Here is a 9,837-nt window from a genome sequence, read left to right on the forward strand (position 1 = left end):
TTTTTTACTCCCCTTAAAACTGAATTAAATTTGGTCTGCTGTTCTAGACATGAAGTGTTGGCCTGAGTTATTTAAGCTCAGTAAAGTACAGGATTTTTATTACTCCAGTTCAAGCTTTGTATGTGACAAGTTTGTCAAAGATGGAAACCCAAGATTATTTTTAAAAAAGGAAATGGTCCTTTTGTGTTTGTGACTTTGGATAATGCATATGGTCAAACTGATAATCACCTTTACTACCAACTCGTCTCCCAGACCATCTAGCAGCTGTTAATCAATTAATCTTGGTATATCAGCTATATAAGAAATTTGCCATTTATATTTCCTTTCATCTTAACCTTACATTAAATGTTTTATACAATGTAAATATTGGAGCTATTTAAAAACAAATAGTCTACTAAAAATTACATGGTATGTAAGTTATTTTAGCACAGACAGTATAGTTTCTACCTCCACATCTCTCACTAAGATAATTCATTATTTTGAAGCTTGGCAGGCAAAATGGTTAGTAGTTTATACTTTGGGTGGATGTTAGTTGTAACATTCCTAGGTTTAGCTTTGGTGTCTAGGAAATTCAGAGAAGAATCAGCAACAGCTGAAAATTTGATTTGCATTGTCTATAAATGCACTAAAGCTGGAGTATATTGAGGTACATAGGTGTCAAAAAAGAAAAGTCAGTGGTTATTACATGTGATAAGCATTTTGGCTATCATTTTATATAATATTTTGTGAGTTTTAGTTGTTTTTGTTTCTTTTTAATAAATTGTTCTTGGTTAAGACACAAAGCAAATGAGCAGTTTCCATTCCAGAAGATAGGAGGAATTGTTGCTAGATTTATAGATCTTAACAATTCCACTTATTTTTATATGACTTATTTAAATTTTAAGTAAAATTTATTTTCAGAGTATAATTGTAATATATGTCCATAATTTTAAAAATATATAATATTTAAAAAGAGAATAAAAAGAAGCAAAAAGCATGCGAGAACTCAGATAAGGCCACCTTAAATGTTTAATATGCTTAACACTAGCCTCTTTTTGCATATTTTGCTTATTTTAACACACTTACACCGTAAATTTAATTCAGATTCCTGAATGTTTTACTTATTATAGCAAAAGCATTCCTCATAATATAAGCTTAGAGAAAAGATTATTTTATTGGCTGTATAATGCCTTGGTCATTGCCTACTATTTACTGTATTGTTTTATGATCATTTAGTATACTTGCCCTCATAACATAATTTTAACATCATTTGCATAAACCTATTTCTTTTAGTATGCTTCAGTTATTTTCCTTGAGAGACAGCCTAGAAGTGGAATTACCCTTTCAATGAGTAGGATCAGTCCTTATTGCTGGCAATTATTCTGAATTTAAAGTGTATTTATTTGCCATGAATATTTTAGAATATTCAATCACATTTATTTATTATCATAAGATACTTTATGTTAATGTTGCTTTAACAGTACACTATTTTGCATTATAAATTGGCTACTTGTTATACACACTCCTAGTCTAAGAAATCCTTGAGGGCTGCAATTCAGAATATCACACTCTTCCTAATAATCCAGTTTTCATGAGAGAGAGGGAATATAAGTTGGTGTCCTTAGGAGAAAAATATACTTAAAGACCAAACACTTGGACATTTAACTTATTTCATATTGTGTTTGCATATCTTCTTTTCCTATGCCGCACACTCAATAAAAATGTAAAATTTCCTTAGTACAACATTCATGTCTTTTACCTTTGGTGCTTTGTCTGATTCTCAACACATAATATTCATGGTAAAGATGAATTGAGTTAAATTGAGTAAAAACAAAGTGGTGGTATCCACATATATACTTGGACATCAGTCCTTGTTTCTAGGGACTTAACATTGGATTCTTAAATGACTAAAATAATGTTAGTGAATTAACACAACATATACAAATGCACTTTGCTATTTCCAAAGGGAGTTTGTAAAAAAACAGTGATGATCATAAGTCTACATAGTATTATTGCTCCTTACCAAAAAAGTAATATTAGATGGAATTATAGCTGTATTTATAAGCTGTAAAATGTAAGAGAGAAAAAAATAAAGAAGATGCTCAGAGCATCTCTTAAAAAAATGAGAACAGGCTTTTTATCTTCCTAATGATGTTATATGCCGCTTGTTTTTTTAACTCCTTTGTTGGAGAAGCAGGCAACATAGTCTCTCCTAGAGAATGTTATCCCTGTGTATGTTCATAACTGCATTCCCTTGTGAGCTAAGCACTGTCTTGAGGTATTTGAATGAATGCCTTCTGACAATGCATAACTCAGCACAGGTTTTCTAAGAAATCATATCATTTTAAATATCTAGCTATTCAGAGAATCCACAGACTACCTATTTTTAAAGAATATTATTATTCCTATGAGGGCTAGTTCTCATTTTTTAGACCACTTGGAAATAGGCAATAACAGAAATGTGAAGGGGGTAATAAAAAGTAATTACCTTTTCCAAGTAAAATCAAATAGAAGTTGTTTCTCTATAATTTTTTCAATTTATATCTTTATTCAGCAGATTTTACCACCTAATATTTACTGGACTGAATAATAAATGCAAAATTAAATAAACTTTAATTTATTTTAAAAAAGATTCTGAGAACTATTGTATAAGAATAGCGTGCATGGGACACTTAGGTGGCTCAGTAGGTTGAGCGCCAGACTCTTGATTTCAGCTCAGGTCATGATCTCAGGGTCATGGGATGAAGCCCCACAGTAGGGGCTCTGTGCTCAGGGCAGAGTCTGTCTCTCTCCCATTGATCCTCCCCAAGCTTGCATGCTCTTTCTCACTCTCTCTCTCAAATAAATAAAAATCTTAAAAATAGTGTGCATAGTTTGCACAGAGCCAGGGCTGGTGATTCTTGACTGAGGCTTAAGATTTTTGAAGGCTGGGTTCAGCTCAATTTTTCATAAAAGATGAAAGATGAAAGAAGAAAAAGATGGGGAAGAGAGAAGCACATTTCAGGCAGAAGGAGCATCACATGCATAGTACACTGACATAAAACATGAGAAAGAAGTTCGAGGTGTGGGCAGGTCCAGATCTCGGAAGGACTAATGTTGAAGGAAATCCTAAAGGTGTTTTGGGAAGCTTTTAATGGGAATGACATGATCCAATATGCAGCAGTGTAGAGAATGGGCAATGTGTCTACGTGTGGGGCAGGAGTGTGAGGATACAATTAGAACCAGGCAGTACAGGAGGCTCTTTCTTTATGTCTGTAGGAGAAATTCCAGGAGTCTGGACTGAGTGGCAGAGGAAATGTATAAAACACACACAGTTAAAGAGATTGAAGCTGATTGTGGATTGAAGAATCAACAATATTTGATGACCTATTAGCAGGGGGAGAGTAAGGTACAGTGCTGTTAAGGAAACAAAGACAAATTTGCCTTAAGTGACTACATCTAGTTAGGATTTCATTTAAAAAAAAAACTAAATGTGGAAAAGCAAGACTCGTTACTTTATTTTGTTTGATTTGTTTCCGTTTTGAACATGAGATATGAAGGTGGATATATCGGACAGGCTACTAGAATATAGATCTGGATGACAAAAAAGCTAGGTCTACTTTTCAATAGCAAACACGTACTTGAAGTGAGAATAGGATTGTTTGGAGAAATTGTGGATTCAACAGAGCACAGGGCTGAGGAGAAAAGCAAAAAGAGGGGAAAATAAGGCAGAGAAACTTAAGAATATCTAGAAAAAAATAAGAAAGAAAGTAGAGTGGTGCCACAGAACCGAGGGGAGGAAGAAATATAATGTGCGGTGTAGAGAAAATGAAAAGGTTAAAGATTTGGGCAAAAGGACTGCTAAGTTGACAGAAGTATGATGACTTAACCTATCTGAGGGAGTAGGCATGGACTGGGGTCACTTAGAAGGGCCAGATGTTACTTATACCTGGATAGTGGTTTCAGTTGTTCTAGATGGCAACCAGACCTGAATGTACATTATAACAGTGTTTTATTTATTTATTTATTTATTTATTTATTATTTTATTTTATTATGTTAATCACCATACCTTACATCATTAGTTTGTTTTGGGGTTTTTTTGGCTCTCAGATTATAAATTTCCTGACCCCTGAGGAAAGGTAGGCTCTTTCTTTTTTTTTTACTGTGTTTTTTTTTATTATGTTATGTTAATCACCATACATTACATCATTAGTTTTTGATGTAGTGTTCCATGATTCATTGTTTGCATATATATTCATTCAAGCCTATATCTGCTGACAGAAAAGTATTGCTCAAGCTTAAGAAGAAATTAGAACTGAAGCCAAGCACATGCATTTAAAAATTTATTCTAGTCCTACTCCAGACTCTTTCAATAAAATAATGCTATTTCTTCTATTCATTTCTCATATCTTAACATAGCGACAATGTTGAGGTATTTCAAAGTTGGCATTGCTGGTATAATTTCTATGAAAGTTTCAATGTCTAATTGAAACATGAGGATCTTTAGAAACAGAAAAGCCATTCTTCCTTATCTTTAAAAACAAAAAAGTGTTTATATCTACAAATGACCTCTCAAGGGAAGCCTTCTCAAACGTTATCTTTTTTATGAGTAAAGAGAATAAAATCACTTCATCCAAGTATAAGTAATATGAATAAGAAAATTCTCATTATAAAAATTTGCTAGGGCTCTTTTATTTAGCTCAATAACACTCAAATGGCTGTAGTGATAAACTTCAAGTTTGGCTATAGTGGAATATTCTTCCATTTAACATCAAGCCAATGCTAAAGAAAATTGCTGCCATATTTTCTAAGTTATTAACCTTTACAATGAGATATATTTTCTGTGCATGGAAAAAAACTTTCTCCTCTATGTTAATATGAACTTAAGTTAGAGAGATAAATAAATTGAAATTAAGCCATATAGTGCTGCTTTAGTCCTTCCTACATTTGCCTCTAGGTTACTTATTGGAAAAATTGTAGAAAATGTTTGACTCTCTTTTATTGATCATGAGAATGGCATTTTATTACGTCAATAAAAGTGAAGGTATGAGTTAAAGTATATGCCTTTTTCTTAAAAGTATGCTAAAGGATCCTATTGTTTTTAACAGTCCTCAAAAATCTTTATCTATGCCTGAATTCCTTCATCCAAACTCCCTATTCCTTCACTGTAGTTCCAGCCAATTTCCTGACAAAAGTAATCAAAAATGCCTTTATCCATTCATTTTCCTCTGCCTTACAGCACTTGCCATAGTACTGCCTGCCTAAATTGCCCAGATTCCCTCTTTTAGTCTTCTCATGGCTTAGTCTTCCATAAATGGTTCCATAATTTAACTTCCCCCAAAATCATTGCTCAGAGTTATCAAGGTGTGCTTGAGTACTTCTTACCCTGTCTAGATACAGCGCTTTTTCAGCTATGCTCCGAGCTCACTCTATGTTTATGCTTGTCCTGCCTAAAACTTACCTTAGCAAATAATTTAATCCAGACTTCATTTTGATAGTTCTTTATGCTATTCACATTTATTGCAATGGTTGAACACATAAATTTAGAGTGAGACATCCAGGAAATAAAAGTTAGTTTTGCTGTTAACTTTTTCTGAGCATATGACTTGATTCTCTGCAGCTCAGTTTTTGCATCTGTATTCTAGGAACAATAAATTGTAAATTGCTGTAAATATTAATTACATAAATATAAAACACTTAGTTAAATGCCTAACACACTGGAAGAGCTGAACTATTAACCATTATCATACTCAATAATCCTATTCCTTTGCTTTTTTAATACATCTTCGGGTAACGTAAAATAAAGTGAGATTTGATGAAATAAGCATGGGATTTGAAGTTAAACAGATCTGTGTTAATAATGTCACTTACACCTTACTGTGTGCCTTGAAGTTTCTGACCCTCCTTAAGTCTTATAGTGATGATTCAGTAGTATCTGTATATAGCAGCAGACATAAAATTCGTTCTATTAAATACCTGTTGAATAAGTAAATGAGTGATATACATTTGTGTATGTACATTGCAGTGTTGGTCTTAATAGTTTAAAAAAATATCTTCATTAAATCACTCAGCACAAAGATTTATTTATCGCATATGGAGAGTATACTGTGCTAGGCACTGGAAATAATTTTAAAGAAACCTGGTAAGGATCATTATTGATTTGTGTGGTATATAATATAATGCTGCTTAACATTAATCTGGTTAATAATTCTTGGGAAACAGTAGCAGATATCTCTGCCCAAGCTTTAACTATAATTTATATACATCTGGTATGTCTGGAAAGCTGATGAAGCAGGCCTTCCCGAATCATTTCCATAACTCTTTCTTTCCCCTCAAAATCCTACCAAATCACCTGAGACAGTGATAGGTATAGCCTTAAGAACAACACAGTCTAGAGTAAGCTATCAGGAGAAGGCATTCAGGGTCAGCAGTGATAATGCATGCAAGCTGGACTTGGAAATAAGGCCCAGGGGAACGGTGGCTTTGAAGGTAAGTGGGTTGGCTGGAAAGTATCCATGGTTCCAGACTGAGCACCAGGGAACAGGCACTGGACAAAGCTTTCTAGCCGTAGCTGGGAAATAGCAAATCTGGATTACATAAGAGATGATGATTGAGAAAAACCCACTCATGTAATCTAGAAATTTTCCCCCCATGGGAAATGTTAGTAAAAAGAAAGCATTATTTAGGGTTTATATATTAGTCACTCAACCACAACAGTGAAAAGAGTAATAGTTTATTTTAATGTTTATCAGATCAAGTGTGCATTTGTAAAATCAAGTTCCCATTACTTATTGACTTCTCAAGGGGTAGTATTTAAATGAATTGTATAAAGCCAATAGAATAGGTATTATAACCATATAAACACTAATTTCATGAATAAATTTTCTGTGTGTCTTTAGGTATATGATCCCTTCAATAGTTTTTACTATTTTTCCAAAACCATGTAGTGATAAAATGACTCATAAACAGAAAGTGAGGGAACACATTTGATTGTATAAGGTGCTACCTTGAAACTGGCTTATAAAAGTTAATGGTCAATAAAACTTTTTTTCTGTTCATAAAATGTGTTTATTTAACTTGCTCTTGAAGTGTCTGACAATTAGAAGCATGCTATTATCATATTGGAGTAAAATCCAATTAAATTACAAAGCCATCCCTTCCTCCAGAAATCCTCAGAGAAACAAGAAACAGCTCTTGAATAGAGGTCATATCCAGATTTTAAAGAACATACTTACAGTAGAATCATGGTGAGAATATAATGATGGAGAAGAATTAATTGGAAAAACAAGTTGAAACACTGTAGTGTTATTTCCAAAAAAACAGATACAATGATTGACACGTGCCCATGAACTTTCCGAACTAAAGTAGATGGAAATCTCTTGCCACTTGACATTACAATTCCAATAGCAAATGTCTCTGGCTGTATCCCAAGCTGAGTAATTATATTTGGTTCATAGCATAAGCATTTGATGATTTTATGCTTCTCAGTATGTCCTGCTTTTACAATTTCACCAAGGATTGCATTTAAAAAACACTAATATTAAAAGGTAAAATCGGTGAAAGTCAGAAAAAAAAAAAAAGACAACCAAATACAATTGAGACAAGACTAGATACGGCTAAGAAAGACAGAAAAAGGAAGACAGAGAGATATTGTAATACATAAACACCTAAGCCTTGACCTTGAATGATCTTTGAATTCTATATAAAGGTCTACACCTATTTAAGAGAAAAAAAATATTTGAATGTGGGCTTTGAGCTCAGTGATTTCTGTGCTTTGTATGCTCATGTCTAGTGAAAAGGAGAGGGAAAAAAGTCTGCTGTAATGGTAAGTGATGGGTGGGCCAATGGCCAGTGTTATCTTCTACGTTTTCACAAAATCCTTGTCTAACTTGATGGGACAAAATATCTGGGTCCAGGTTCTCTTGGAATCTCTTTGGTTCCATAAGTTTGGTAGTGACTGCTTGTCATAAAGTTTAATGATTCCTAAAGTCTATTTAGATATCTTACTAATTCAGCATCAGAAAGGATATGTGGTCAAATTGTTTTTACTCATTTGATCAATTTTGGCATGCTAGTTTGTTTTAATGTACAATGCTGAAAAAAAATGGTGAGTAGAACTGGGGGCTGAGGGTAAGGAAAATGATTCATAAAAATCAACCTCAAAATGAATATGCCAGAAAAACTGAGGAAGTAATCCATGAGCTTCAAGCCTTGAACCCATAATTAAGAGGAAGAAGTGGCCAGAAGTTGCTATTTGGCATAACCTGCTAGAGAAACTGGTGCTGTGATCCTAGCTACCTTGGGTTAGGTTGTAGGCAGGGGTATAAACTGGAAGTCACAATCTGCAAGCTAGACACAGATTATGCTAAAGAGCAAATTCTGCCTAATAACCTCATAGAGTGACTGCCCATTAATACTCTTTTGGAACACTCAGTGAGCAAGGAAAGTAGGCCACTGGGTCTCATCGTATTATTCTTAGTTGCATACATGTTCTGGAATAACTGGTTTGAGAGAATGATGTAATTTGTCATATAACTCCCCTTTGCCGTCATTCTTGTGGGCCCTTGCAATAAACCACCATTGGAGAAGATAATCTCTGTAACCCTAGAAACAGTAAAGCATTTAATCTCTTATAGGAGACAAGTACAGAAATGTAAGCACCCAGATTCCAAAACTGTTGTAGTGTGAAAGGCTATGGCATAAAAACAGTTAGTAGAATTTGGGGCTGAATTTAAAGCAGTTTAAAAAAAATAAAAATTGTCTATAACAATGTATTTTGGTTTTGAAAAGAAGTTTATTTTACACAACACTATATACAGTTGTTATTTCATTTGATCCTCAAAATAGTCCCGGTGAAAGAATAGGTATTATGTTTAATTGACAGATAAAGAAATTTAACCACATGGAGATTAAAAGATTTTTTCATACATTTATTAGAAGGGATCAGCAGAGTTAGGACTGGCACACAGGCATTCTGGACCTAATCCCAGTTATGTGCATGCATGGTTGCACACTCATGGGCATACTCTACACTCTGCCCTGAAATGCATCTCATCAAGTGCTGCCATCCATTTAAATGTCTACTCTAAATGATTCACCATGACAATGGACATTACCATATAATTGATAGGCGTTAGAAGCCCTGGTAAAGCCATGTACAGCATAAAGAGATTTTCATTTTAATTTTTAAATCAAATCTTGCAAGGCTATTATGGGATGACTGAAATTCCATTTGACTTGCAGAGTTCCAATTTAAAACAGGAACTAGACTATTTTGTCATGCAAAGTGAACAGAGATGTATTTGATGTAATCGAACCACTTCTATACACCAATTGATTTTAATCCCATGGCTCTTCTTTTGATGTAAAAGCAAGGAAAAGAATAGCAGTGGGTATAACCAAAGGAGTGCTAATTGTACCAGGCTTTGGCCTAAGTGCTTTGTGTATACTAACTTGAAATCTCATGCCAACCTGATATAGAAGGAGCAATTATTATCTCCTTTCATAGACTATGAAACTAGACTAGAGTAGAATAACTTATTAAAGGTTGCATAGTGAGTGAGCAACAGAGCTGGGTTTTGCCTCTGCAGGCTGACTCTAGAATGCATGCTTTTAAAGAAGAAAGTGGACTGCCTCTCATAAAAGTAGGGTTACTTAATGGAGGGGAACCGACAAAAGACTTTGCAGTCACACAGAATGGGTTGGATTTCTGGCTCCAGCACTGCCCAGCTAGCTATGTTACTCTGAACAAGATGTTTCCTCATGTCTGCTACAATTGGTTCATCTGTAAAGTGGAGATAACCTGTAAAACCCTTTTCCTAGGATCATTAGGAGGTTCAAGCAAGATGGTACAAATAAAGCCTACTTTTTTTTTTTTT

Source organism: Leptonychotes weddellii, chromosome 10 (genome assembly GCF_054177405.1).
Source record: "Leptonychotes weddellii isolate Sample4059 chromosome 10, ASM5417740v2, whole genome shotgun sequence".
Lineage (NCBI taxonomy): Eukaryota > Metazoa > Chordata > Mammalia > Carnivora > Phocidae > Leptonychotes > Leptonychotes weddellii.